Source organism: Rhinopithecus bieti, unplaced genomic scaffold, assembly GCF_001698545.2.
Source record: "Rhinopithecus bieti isolate Rb0 unplaced genomic scaffold, ASM169854v2 scaffold_8760, whole genome shotgun sequence".
Taxonomy (NCBI): Eukaryota; Metazoa; Chordata; class Mammalia; order Primates; family Cercopithecidae; genus Rhinopithecus; species Rhinopithecus bieti.
This window is the reverse complement of record NW_016806225.1, coordinates 764,691-778,164: the sequence shown is the minus strand read 5'-3', so window position 1 is coordinate 778,164 and position 13,474 is coordinate 764,691.

Here is a 13,474-nt window from a genome sequence, read left to right as displayed (position 1 = left end):
GCAGTTACATTATTTTCTTTGTTCCCTACTGTTGTTGATCCCTAGAGCAATTGCCCATAAACTTTCTGCACTTAAATCTTGGCCTGTGAGTCTGTTTCCCGAGGAACTGGGAGGGGTATTGTTGTACCAACCACTGAGCTAGAGGGCATGGAAGACTGACTGGTAATATTTTATTTATTTATTTTTTGGGGGACAGAGTTTTGTTCTTGTTGCCCAGGCTGGAGTGCAGTGGCACTATTTCGGCTTGCTTCAACCTCTGCCTCCCGGGTTCAAGCAATTCTCCTGTCTCAGCCTCCCGAGTAGCTGGGATTACAGGCATCCACTGCCACGCCCTGATAATTTTTTGTATTTTTAGTAGAGATTGGGTTTCACCATGTTGGCCAGGCTGGTCTCAAACTCCTGACCTCAGGTGATCCACCCACCTCGGCCTCCCAAAGTTCTGCGATTACAGGCGTGAGCTACTGCGCCGGGCCCTGACCAGTAACATTTAAAAATCTGGGCACAAGTTATACTTGGGACCCTACTTAAAAATAATTTGATAGAGCTGTTGGGGGTAATCCCTAGGGCATCAAGTCAGGAGTACTACGTGGATAATCACTGGCAACCAGGTCACTCCATGATCTTCCTCCAGATTCTGTTTCCTGTAAAACTTGATCCTTCTTTATCATCACCATCACTGCCATCGTCATTACCATGACATCATAATTACCTTACACTGAAAGCTCAGTGTGTTCCAAAGAGTGTGCAAAACATCTTATCTACCATCTGATGAGTCATTACAGCAGAGTAGTTAAGGGTACCAGGAGTTAGACTACCTCGTGTTGAATACCAGCTTCTCCATTTAATAGCAACATGGCTTCAGTTGGGTAAACTTTCTGAGCCTCAGCTTCCTCATCTATAAAATAGGGATGGTATTTGTTTGATAAAATAACCCTTCATGTATAATTCTTAATACAGTGCTTGGTACAGAGCAAGAATTCCATAAATGTTAGCAATTTTGTAGTCTCATTTAATGCTTATGACAGCCCTGCAAGAGGATTTATAGCTGAGTAAGCTGAGGTTCAGAGAGGGTAAGCAACTTCCCAGAATCTAACAAACAACTAAAGAGTGCCAGGGGTAAGATTGCAACCAAGTTCCTTCTGAGCACGAAGTGTTAGCCCTTAACCGTTATTCTGTCTTGTTTCACAATCGTGGGGATCCACAGGGGTGACAACAATGCCTTAAGCAGAACGCAGAAAGAAAAACTGAAAACATACACACAGAGTTAGAAAATCTCTGAAAAGGAAATGCTCGTGAGAGGGATTCCTGCTGTTTTACCTGCAGGGTGTCAGGCTTCTGAGCCCAAACCCATGTGCTGGTTTGTGGCTTCCTAAGTGGGGTAGTGGAAGTCAAAGTCTTTCTTCTTAAAAAAGATAAGCTGGGCAATAGCCCCTCAGGAAAATGTGATTACAGGTCCATGATCCTCCATCCAGAAGTTCTGAAATTCAGACAGCTCTGGAAACCAAAAGTTTTTTCATAATTCGTTTGGTGGCAAAACCTGACTTGGCCTGAATCAATGCAAGCTCATCACCATCTTGTTGGCTTTCTTGGGATGAATTGTCATACGTTGCTGCAGAAATGCTCACGGGATGATTTGCTGAGAGGCTGGCCCAGACTCCACTGAGCTGTCGACTATGTTACCTTTCTAAACTCTGAAAAATTCTGAGTTCTAGAACACATCTGGCCCTCCAGATATTTCAGATGAGGGCTTGAGGATCTTTTCTATTCTTTTTTTTTTTTTTTTTTTGAGACAGGGTCTCGCTCTGTCATCCAGGCTGGAGTAATGAGCCATGCAGTGACATGATCACAGCTCCCTGAAGCTCAAACTCCTGGTCTCAAGTGATCCTCCCACCTCAGCCTCCTAAGTAGCTAGAACTACAGGACACCATGTCCAGTTAATTCTTTTCTTTTTTTGTGGAAACAAGTTCTCACTATGTTGCCCAGGCTGGTCTGGAACTTCTTGACCTCAAGGGATCCTTCTGCCTTTGCCTCTGAAAGTGCTGGGATTACAGGCATGAGCCACCACACCTGGCCTTTTATTCTTATTTTTGACCATTTTTACCAAGCACCAGAGCCAAGTGTACAAACCCATCAGATTTTATTCAAGAGTGACCTTCATTTAAATAACCTTTATCTGAGAGTTTTTCAGAAGCTCCCTTGTTCACTGAGAAGGAAGAATAGTAAGCTCCCGGCCATCCATATCTGTCCAGCTCTAACTGAAGGTGGGCTCAGGGGTTCTTGGTGGCCACTGCCCGGTCCATTGCCTGGAATTGTGGTTTTCCTGACACTGTGTTGTAGAACATTCCTGCCTTGTGCTCATGCCCCAGAATGCTGAGCCATGTGTCTCTGTGATACAGTAGCATGTAGGTCTAAGAGGGTTGCGGTGAGAATAGGAGAGGACGTTGGGCCTGTGGCTAAAAGAGCAGAAGAGAGACAGGAATGATGCTCTTCCAGTTCCTCTCCTGAAACCTCTGAAAACAGCAATATTTTTGCTCACAGTATTTTAAATTCATAAATTCCACATCGTCTTCTCTTCCTTCTTCGCATTTAAGTGAAATAAAATACTCAATGAGATATAGGCCTGGTCATATTTAAAATTACAAGTTCAGAGTTGCAAAGGAACAGTACCTCTGAATAACTGACCTGTCTCTCAATATTTCTGCTGAGTCTATTCTAGCATTGAAAACTCTATTTAGCTACTTTGATGTGGAGCCAAATAGGTGAGCATCATTTTACCACCGTTTGTTTAACTGTAGCTTGGCAAATGTCAAGTTCGAGCCTGGATATTTGGACTGTGGTGGGCAAAACGAGGTCGGCAGCCTCCTGATGGGTTTTCTGTCTGGTTGACAGCACCTTACCGACCTTCACTCAGCTCATAGAGAAGGTCGATGCCTGACTCTTAGAGAAACATCAGATGAATAAGGCTTCTGGCTGCTTTCTTCTCTTTGAGATAAATATCAGAGTTCAGCTGGTGCAGAAGATCCTCATCACAACTCCAGCTCCAGAGCTTACCCTAAGAGCAAACTCAGTGAACACTTGGAGCATCTAAAGTGAAAACAGGTCTGGCATGGTGACACATGCCTGTAACCCCAGAGCTTTGGGAGGTCAAGGCAGGTGGATCATTTGAGCCTGGGAGTATGAGAGCAGCCTGGGTGACGTGGCAAGACCCCGTCTCTACAAAAAAAAAAAAATTACAAAAATTAGTCAGGCATGGTGGTGTGTACCTGTAGTCCCAGATACTTGGGAGGCTGAGGCGGGAGGATCGCCTGAGCCCGGGAGGCGAGGGTTGCATTGAGCTGAGACTGTGCCACTGCACTCCAGCCTGGGTGACAAAGGAAGACCCTATCTCAAAAAATAAAATAAATAAAGTAAAGTGAAAACAAGTAAAAATATTTCTATATTTGGCCCTTTCCAAATTATTCTCATCCATTGCTTCTCATCAGTTATAATCTTTGGCCAAGTACACAGCTGAGCGATCCCGCTTCTGATACATTGGTGGGAAGCAGAGGGAAAGGAAAACAACATCAGTCTCTTTTGAATTTAATTCAATTTTACAAACAAATTGAGTACCTCTTTGGCTTGATACTAGGGATACAGGGACTAGGAATTACAGTCAAGTCAAAGGAAGAGACTGCTCACTCTCAAAACTAAGAAGTAGCAAGTAGCACAAGATGTTACAAGAACACATGGGAGAGACACTCAACTTAGCCTTGTTGGAGTGAGGATCAGGGAAGCCTTCCTGGAGGAGATGACAGCCTATACTTAATCCTGAAGACTGAATAGGAGCTTTTCAGGCAAAGAGAACGAGAAGAGGATGAAGATAGTGTATGCAGAGAACAGCTTATGCAAAGTTCCGAGGAAAGTGCATGGTTTGAATGATACAGCATGTAATTTATTTTTAAATACTTCAGCATCAACTGAGAGATGTGTGCTCTTTTCAATCAACACCCTAGGAGCGATCCACTAACATGTGAAGTACTCTGATCAGGGATACATACTCCAGAGTGTTTCATTAGCTTTGAAAGGCTCTGATCGGAAGTCCACACTCTAGAGGTAGCTTCTGCAAGAGCTTCAGCAATCTTTGTCTTCCTTCAGCACCAGAGCATTTATTCATTTGTATAATGGGTTTAGAACTAGTTTTTCGTTAATGAAATGAGTTGTTCACAAGATATATGGATGACTAAGAATACGGTAAGGGCCCTCCATGCTTGTGTGCACAGAGTGTAAGAATTTTTCAAGCTCAACAGCTTATACCTTTCATAATGTCCCACCAAGCCTAAGACTCCATCTGGTCTTATGCCACACACACATAACAGATGATTCTATGCTGTCTGGCCTGAATCTGACTAGTAGCCCACATGAATTCTGCCACTAGAATATTTTCTCATCATGCAAGATGTGTGTCATATAGAGAACAAACATCTCATCAAGCTTAGAAAAATACTTATGTGTATTATAGTGCCTGCTTATTAGTAAGTGTTTATATATATAGCAGAATTTGGTCTGGGTCTTGCTTTCAGTGCAACCTACCCTTGGATGGGTAGCCATAGTAGAGGGGATCTGTAATCCTCATCTTGTTTTAACTAAGGCAGGCCATAGATACCTTTCAAAAAGAACCTAAGAATTATGAGAGCTAAATTGGCTGCAGTCTGTTTTCCACAGCAGGTCTCCTTGGTTTGTTTTTAACAGTGCTAGCCATCCTTTCCCGCCACTCCAGGGAGGAAGTTATCCAAGGTGGGTCAATTCAACTGGGCAGCAGGAAGGAGCAGAATCCCATGGAAAGGTGCCCAAGTTCTACCAGGGAGATAATACCAGTCCTGACAAATCTGCTGGGTAATGCAAGGACAAAAATAAGAAGACTGCTTGGTGACTGGGAGAGCTGAGAGAAAGATGGAAAGGGGTGTGAGGCCCTGGTTAGGATGAGCGGGTCAGGACTGAGGCTGTGACTAGCAGGTGACTGCCACAGCACACCTTCGTCATGATGCCAGAACACAGCATGCTAGCTTCAAGGAGCCACTCCCAGCTGGACACCAGCCAGCTACCCACGGCCAAGCTTATTACCTATTGCTCCTCCAGCACATCCCGAAATCTGCTCTGCCTCCCGTGTTTACCGTTCAGCTAATGGCATCACCCTCCACATGGGAATCACCCTGGGCACCTCCAATGTCATCTCCCCAATTTTAATCAATCACCAAGTCTAAAAACTTCTATCAACAAAATATCTCTTGACTCCATTATAACTGGCCCACAATCAACTGCCTTGGTTCTGGCCCTATCATCTCTCCTGTGGGCCATTGCCACAGCCCACACTACAAGAGCCTCCTTGCTGGTCTTCATACCTGTATCCCATGTCTCAGCTGCCTGTCTGGGTCTCCCACTCTTCCCTGGATTCAGGGTTGCTCTGGTATTCTAGTAGTGCCTCCACCCCTTGGTTTTTTGTTTTTTGCTTAAGCTGTTTTAGTTTTTAGTCCTTTGTGACCAGAGAATATTTAACTTAATTTAATATAACACAGCGCAAATCTTTAATATGATATTATTTCACTGCTAACACAGAATTTCTGGCTAATGGTAAAAGTACAGATTAAAACCCTGTAGAGACTCCACCATTGTTCCCAGTACATCAAATTCTAGGGCACAGATTGTTAGAACTGTTTTGATTGCAATGGAGTTAGAAACCTAATTAGGACTAGCTTGAGTGAAAAGGGGAAGTTGGTTGGTTCACTTAACTGAATTATAGGAAACACAACAGTTGTGCCTCAGGGACTGGAATCAAAGACTCAAATATCACTGGAATTCTTCCTCCGTGTGTTGTCGATGTTGTCTTCTCCATGCACCTGGATCATAACCTGTAGCAACTTGGGCCTCACAAATGCTAAGTTGCACCCATCTTTTTAAATTCCAATATGAAAAATCCCAGGGAGGGCCTCCTGTTGGTCTGGTTGGTATAATGGACCTCTAGTCTAAGGAATATGCCTTGGATGGGGTCACCATGACTGCCTCTATATGCCCCTGGACAGGGGCCAGATCATGATACATCATTAATATTGATGACAATGGAGCACTTCGATAACCCACCTAAGTTCTGGCCATGAAAACATAGCCAAATAATTTTCTCCCTGGTCAGCTAATCCCTAGCAACATGACATAGAAGTTAAGCCCTTAGGCTCTGGATTTAGAGGTGTGTGGGTTCAAATCCCAGCTCTCCCAACTATTAGTTGTGTGACCTTGGACAGTGTGCATAGCCCCAGTGAGCCTCAGTTTCCTGATCTGTAAAATGGGGAGGGAAGTATAATGATATTGTGTGAAAATTTAAGGAGGCAGGGCACTGAGAGCACTTAGAACACAGCCTGGCTCTTGGTGTGCGCTTGTCAGCTCTTCCTGCTCCCAGCAGTCTTGGCATGAGTGGGCAGCCTTCAGAAGGCAGCAGGGCCTCAGGCTACTGCCTGCTGCCAGCAGAATGAGATCAGGGTTAATCAGAGGAACAGACTGACCTGATTCCCAGCACTCCAGTGAAGTGACCCATCTGACACCTTGGAGAAGACAGTGCCAGGAAGAGGAGTTGCTTGGCACATGACATTCTCCATAAGGAAAGGCTCAGGGGTCTTTTCAGAGTACCTTTGTCTCCCTGCCAGAGAAGAACAACATCTGGGAGGAAGTATTTCTTCAGCTTCACGGTTATAATGCCGCCAGCCTTGCGGGTCATAGCCTGGAATCATCTCTTTATTAAATAATAATTAAGAGGCCCCGGTAAAGGGAATCTGGGTCTAATTACCTGACTCATTAAGCTACCCCGTTGAAACTGGGAGGTTGTTTTGCTCCTGTGGCCCCACTTTAAAGCAATTTTCACATTTCTGGAAGCAGCAAGAGGAGTATCACTTTTGTGGGGGGCTCAAACTCAAGGTCCTGTGTTTAAGTACACACGTCACTCAAGAAGGCTTCCACCAAGCATTCAACTCAAAGGGTGAGTCCTCCCCTTTCCCATACTGCAAGATCTAAATCGGTCTTGGAACGGAGAACACAAGGAAGGGCCGAGGGACCAGCTGGGCAAGGAATCAGCTCATTAGTAGCCTCTATGGAGGTGTTGAAATTGAGCAAGTTAAAAGCATATTAGTTTAAATGAGACTTTTCACAAATGAGGGGAAGTGTTTAGGTAGGAAGCAAATGTAATCATTTTGTGACGGGGCGTAATTTGATAATTAATGGGGAAGTTGTCAGTATAATCTTGAGGGAGCCTCAAGAAATGAAGAAATCTGTCTTTATTAAGGCAAACTCAGGAGAAAAAGTTATTGGAATGCAAGCAATTCACCAGCAAGGTGCTGGTAGCAAGTTCTTACTAGATGTGTGTGTCGGGATCGTCTTTCTGCCACATCTGTATGTTTTGTCTTGATTCACCAGGCCCACTACCTCTCCTAATGGGAATGTAGAGAATAGAGAACACTGAAGGCGGTTGTGAAGCAAACCCAGGCTTCTTTCTTCTTTGCAGATGGGCTGGCCAGCGTCTGCTATGCTCAGCAGGAAGCAGGGAGAGACAAGTCTAACTGGCTCCCTGGTGGCCAGCCAGATTTTGACGCCCTAAAACCTGTGCAGCCAGGGTTCAGTTTCCCAGGGGGATGCCAGGACTACGCTTTCATGGAATGTGCGAGCCCATGGAAGAGCAAGCCCATGGAAGCATACTCCTGGTATCCCACTGGGAAAAGAGGACTCCCACTTGGCCAGAACAGGAGTCCAAGAGAACAGCCCCACGAGGGTGCCTATGCACAGTGATTAAGGCACGGGCTCTGGAGCCAGAATGCCTGAGCTCAGCAATCCACTTGGCCACAGTTTCTCTTGACATTAAGTGTGCTATTCAAGGTCTCTGTGCTTCAATTTCCTGGTGCCTACCTCATAGAGCCAAGGATGGGAAGAGTAATTCTACGTAAAGGACCCACAGCAATGCCTGGTGCTGAAGGTCTGCTCAACAAGTGTCGTTAGCATTTGCTGTAACTACTAGCCATGTGTGGCATCTGAGCACTGGAAATGCGGCCAGGCTTGGTTGATATGTGCTGTAGGTGTAAAATGCACATATAATTCAGACTTTGTGCAAGAAAGAGAATATAAAATATCTCATTGGTAATTTTTATATTGATTGCATATTGAAATGATAGTATTTTTAATATTTTGAGTTAAATAAATACATGTTATCGAGATTAGTATTGCCCACTCTTATTAATTTTCCTTATTATAGTAAAAAACACATAAAATTTACACTCTTTAACTACTTTTTTTTTTTTTTTTTTTTTTTTTTTTTTTTTTTTTTTTTTTTTTGAGAACCGGAGTCCCTCGCTCTGTTAGCCACCGGGGCTGGAGTGCAGTGGCCAGATTCTCAGCTCACTGCAAGCTCCGCCTCCGGGTTTACGCCATTCTCCTGCCTCGCTCCGGTAACTGGGACTACAGCGCCCGCCACAAATCGCCGGCAGTTTTTTTTTTTTTTTTTTGTATTTTTTCAGTAGAAGACAGGGGTTCACCGTGTTTAGCCAGGGATGGTCTCGATCTCCTGACCTCGTGATCACCCGTCCTCGCCCTCACCTCGGCCTCCCAAAGTGCTGGGATTACAGGCTTGAGCCACCGCGCCCGGCTCTTAACTACTTTTGAGTGTACAGTTCGGTAGTGTTAAGTGTACTCACACTGTGGTGAAACGGATCTCCAGAACTTCTTCATCTGGCAACTCTCAAACTCTATACCCATTAACAAACTCCCCATATGCCTCTCTCTTCAGCTCTGGCAACCAACCAGTTCTTGTTTCTATGAATTTATAGATTTTAGATACCTCATATAAGTGGAATCGTACAGTATTTGACTTTTTGTAACTGATTTCTTTCACTTAGCATAATGTCTGCAAGCTTCAGCCATGTCAAATCATGTGACAGGATTTACTTCCTTTTTAAGGTTGAGTAATACTCTGTCCTTTTATTTTTTTAAGGTGGCTATTAGCAAATGTAAAATGTATTTGTGGTTCCTATTCTATTTCTACTGGATAGTGCTAGTTTAGAACTAGCGGTTCTCAACCCCATCAGTTCCAACCCCTCCTTATCACAATGAATTTGTAACACTGTCTTCACTCTCCTGAAATAAACTGTATAGATAAAATAACTAATATGCACACATAATTTTTTTTAAAAAAATGACCTAACTGTAAGTATAAAGAATAAATAAAAGGAAAGAAATCTATAGAGAAAAAAATATATTTAAATTTACTGTTAGATAAGAGCACTTAATACAAAATAATCAGACACTTCAATGAATATGTAAAATCACCACTAATGAGATAGGTGTCAATGCAGAGTAGTCACTCAAATTTTAGAAGTGATGTTGCCAGCAGAAACGTGATTTCCTGAAATGAAACAGTTCAGTCAAATTCCAACAAAACAAAGTACAATTTTCTCTCTATTTATGTGGTTACAGTCCTACAAAAATACGTATAAATTTAAATGAAGCAAAATATATAGGTATATATGGAAACTGTAATTAGGTTCTGGGCTCAGAGACTTCAAAATAGATTTTTCACCTAAATGAATGCCCAATGAGATATCTACAAATCCAGAGGACCCCAGAGAAATTTTTCACTTTGCAGAGTTGCCCTCTGCATTGCAGAACATCTTATTTCCTCGTGTCCCTGTGTATCTATCGAAGGCCTATACCATCCTTCAACCACTGGGACAATCAAAAGCATCCCCTCTACTTTCCAGTGCTCTCCCATGGAGGCAGCAGAGCCTCCACTGAGAAGCAGCGATACTGAATTGTGAGAAACACAGTGTAGTGATCCCAAAGGTTCACTGCTCAGGAGCTGCTCGGCTTTTCTGCCTGGTGGTTCCATCCATCCGCAGTTCCCACCACGGCTTTCAGTAACTCAGTGTGAGGGGAGTCCTCTGGTCCAGCACTAACCACTCTCCAGCACAGACCAGAAGCCTGGATGCTGAAGTTTCTCCAGAACTTCAGACACGACAGACTCAGCCTTTTTCCCCTTAAACCCATGCCTTTCTTTGACATCCAAGTTTCACTGTCACCAGTGTTTTCTCAGGATAAGAAACTTACTCTCCTCTCCCTCCAACCCCACCGCTGACCCTTACACAAGGCAGAATCACCAAAGCCTCTTCTCTCTTTGCTCATGGTTCCATTTCCCCTGCTTCCAGCTTCCCTGTCTCTGCTTCCAGCTTCCCTGTCTCTCCCTTGGATCTGCAGGTTTCTCAGTGGCTCCTCATCGCTCTTCCTTACTCTACTCTGCCACCGCCACTCCATCCTGTTCATCACAGCCCATGAAAACTGGGAAGCATGAGGTCAGCATTCAATTCTTTGCAATCAGGCCCAATTTTCCTTTATAGTCCTCCAGAAGTCTCCACCAAGGGCTCTTCCCTTTTATCTGAGTGAGAGGCAGCATAGCCTAGTGGACAAACGCAGGCTAGGATCAGCAAGAGCTATCCTGTGTTGACCTAGCCCTACACAGTCACATGCTGCTGAATGATGGGATATGTTCTGAGAAATGTGTCTTTAGGCAATTTTGCCATTGTGCAAAACATCACAATGTACACAAACTTAGGTGGTATAGCCTACTGCACACCCAGGCCATGTGGAATGGCCTATGGCTCCTAGGCTAAAAACGTGTACAGCATGTTATCATACTGAATACTCCAGGCAACTAGAACACAATGGTGTTTGTGTATCTAAGCACACCTACACATAGAAAAGGCACAGTAAAATTATGGGATAAAAATGTTTTAATGGTACATCTGTGTAGAGCAGCTCCAAGATTATTCTTAGGCGACTACCATTGTATATACGGTCTGTCATTGACTGAAATATGGGTTTCTTTTTTTCTTTTCCTTTTTTAAGAGATAGGTTCTTGCCCTGTCACCAAGACTGGAGTGGAGTGGTATGATCAAAGCTCACTGCAGCCTTGAACTCCTGGTCTCATGCCATCTTCCCACCACAGCCTCCCCAGGTAGCTGGGACTATTAGGCGTGAGCCACCATGCCTGGCTAATTCTTTTCTCTGTAGCAATGAGGTCTTGCTATATTGCCCAGGCTGGTCTCAGACTCCTGGGGCCTCAAGTGATCCTCCTGCCTCAGCCTCCCAAAGCTCTGCAGTTACAGGCATGAGCCACTGCGCCCACCCTGAAACATGAGTTCCTAACCAAACTTCACTCCTAATTAGCTGCCTCTGGGTAAATGAGTTAGCCTCTATGTACCTCCTTCTTCCTCTGTAAAACAGGCTTCACCATATGTGCTTTGTGGTGCTGTTATAGGTAATTAAGAATGTGCTTGTAAGACGCCAAGGACTAGGCTGGCATGTAGGAGAAACAGCCACTGCTGTATTCCTAGAACATTCAGCATTGTTCCTTCTCTCTACACACTGAGCCAAATATTTGCACTAATTTCACGTCATCTCAGTTAGATAGATACCCCATAACAGACCATAAGGGGACCTGAAACCTCATTTCACTAGACATGGACTGAGACCAAGAAATATGTGTTTACTAGAAAACAAAGACAGCACTTTTGGTGGGCTGTAAAGTTCCCGAGGGCCATGAGAAGTAGTAACTGACGGGCACTGAGCCGGCAGGTAACTGACTGTACAGCTCTGGTTTTGCTGGGTGGGGTGGATGTGTTTGGGAACTGTAGAGGCAATAGAGACTGTCCACCCTGGCCCTTCAGTCCTGCATGCCCTCTGCACTCAGCCTCAGTCTCTCTAGCAGGTGAAATTCAAGCAAAGATTTTTAACACATCAATTTGAAGGAGTGTCCGATGCATGCCAGCCCTGGGTGCCTAGTGTCTTCTCCTGGATGTGGCTGCATCAATGCTCAGGCTGTCATTCACAACTCCAGGGCCCACCTGCTCTGGGAAGCTTTTCCCATTCTGTCACTCCCTGGCCATCCTTCCCTTCTTAGAAGTCCTGAACACTTACCAAGAGCACATCTGGTGATCTTCTCAGTTGGGTTTTTTGTATCTCAGTGAAACAAATGATGAATCTCTCAGGGGCAAGAACAGCATCTTGCACCTCTTCCCATCCCCTATAACCCCAGGTCACAGCTATACTAGGAGACAGGCAATGAAATGTGACATGAGTGAAGGATAGAGACAAATGTTCGCAAATTCAGGAAGAAATTTCAGAGTGTGGGGGATGAAAGAAGTTAACTATGGGCTCACTTTCTCTGAGTTAGCCTGGGCGTGGTCTTGCTTAGAGGACAGGTGAGGTGGTCCAGCCGATGGTTTCATGGCACTTCTCTCATCAGTGGGCTCTGTTCTTTCCATCACACATGCTGGACTCTCGGAAGGGTGCATCTCCCTCTGTGCAGATTTTGCCATGAATTACCAGATAGAGATCAATATTAGGTGTGGTCTCTGCCGACTAAAAGTTGAAGACCGTCTCAGAGTGCCTTGAGGAGGTGGACTTGATATCCTAATAGTGCCTACCATCCGTTGAAGGGGGAATTATTTTGGCACAAAAAATTCAAGTATCCAAGTGGAGGCCACTCCCCCCACCCTGCAAAAAAAAAAAAAAAGACTTGAAAAGGAAAAGAGCTCATTCCCAAAGTTGTTTCTTCCGAATATAGAACCTACTTGAAACAAAGTTTAACCTTTCTGGGGTTCAAGTTCATTTATTCTTTGCATATACAACTTCAGCAGCTTCTTTATTTCTAAGAACAAAGGCTTGTAAAAAGGAAAAAAGTCTCTATGGTCTCCTTGGACATCAAATAGTTCTTCAGAGGAAACACTTTGATGAGTTAAGTGTAAATGAGTAAGAAACATACGGATTAGATTTCTCATATAATACACACGGATTTAAGAATTAAGAGGGAAAATCTTTTTGGAAAATGTGGTTTGGATTTGGATTCTGCCTACTCCACAAGCACTGATTAAGTTTAAAAAAATATGGATTTTCCTTGTGTCTTGCTCTCCATCTTCAGCCTCAGGAACTAGCACTCATTCTTTCTCAAGAGTGATGTTGGATAACCAAAGGCCAAGGAGGACTTCTAAACAGGGCACACACAGATGACTAATGTTCAAAAACCAAATAGGTTTTTGCAACAGACTCTCTTCCCAGTAGATTGGGTTTTAAAGCACATTTTAGAAACACCTCTCTATTGGCTACTATGGCTCACTAATCATGAGTAAGCCCCAGCCCTGTGTTTTGGTGAGATAAATACACCACCCTCTGGTAACCAGATTCTGTGGCTGGTAATCCCATTGCAGGAGGCCTCTTGCTAGCCTTGAGAAGATGATTTTACCAGCTGTGGCCTTGATGTGACATTATGCATGTGCCACAAGTTGAATCCAATTGAGAATGTTTTCTTTGAGTCAGCACATGCTTTCATACAGTGTCGATCAGAGATTAAATGGGGTTAGAGAGGTGAAAGCAGTTGACACAGTACGTGGTACATGGCAGGTGCTCACTGCATGGT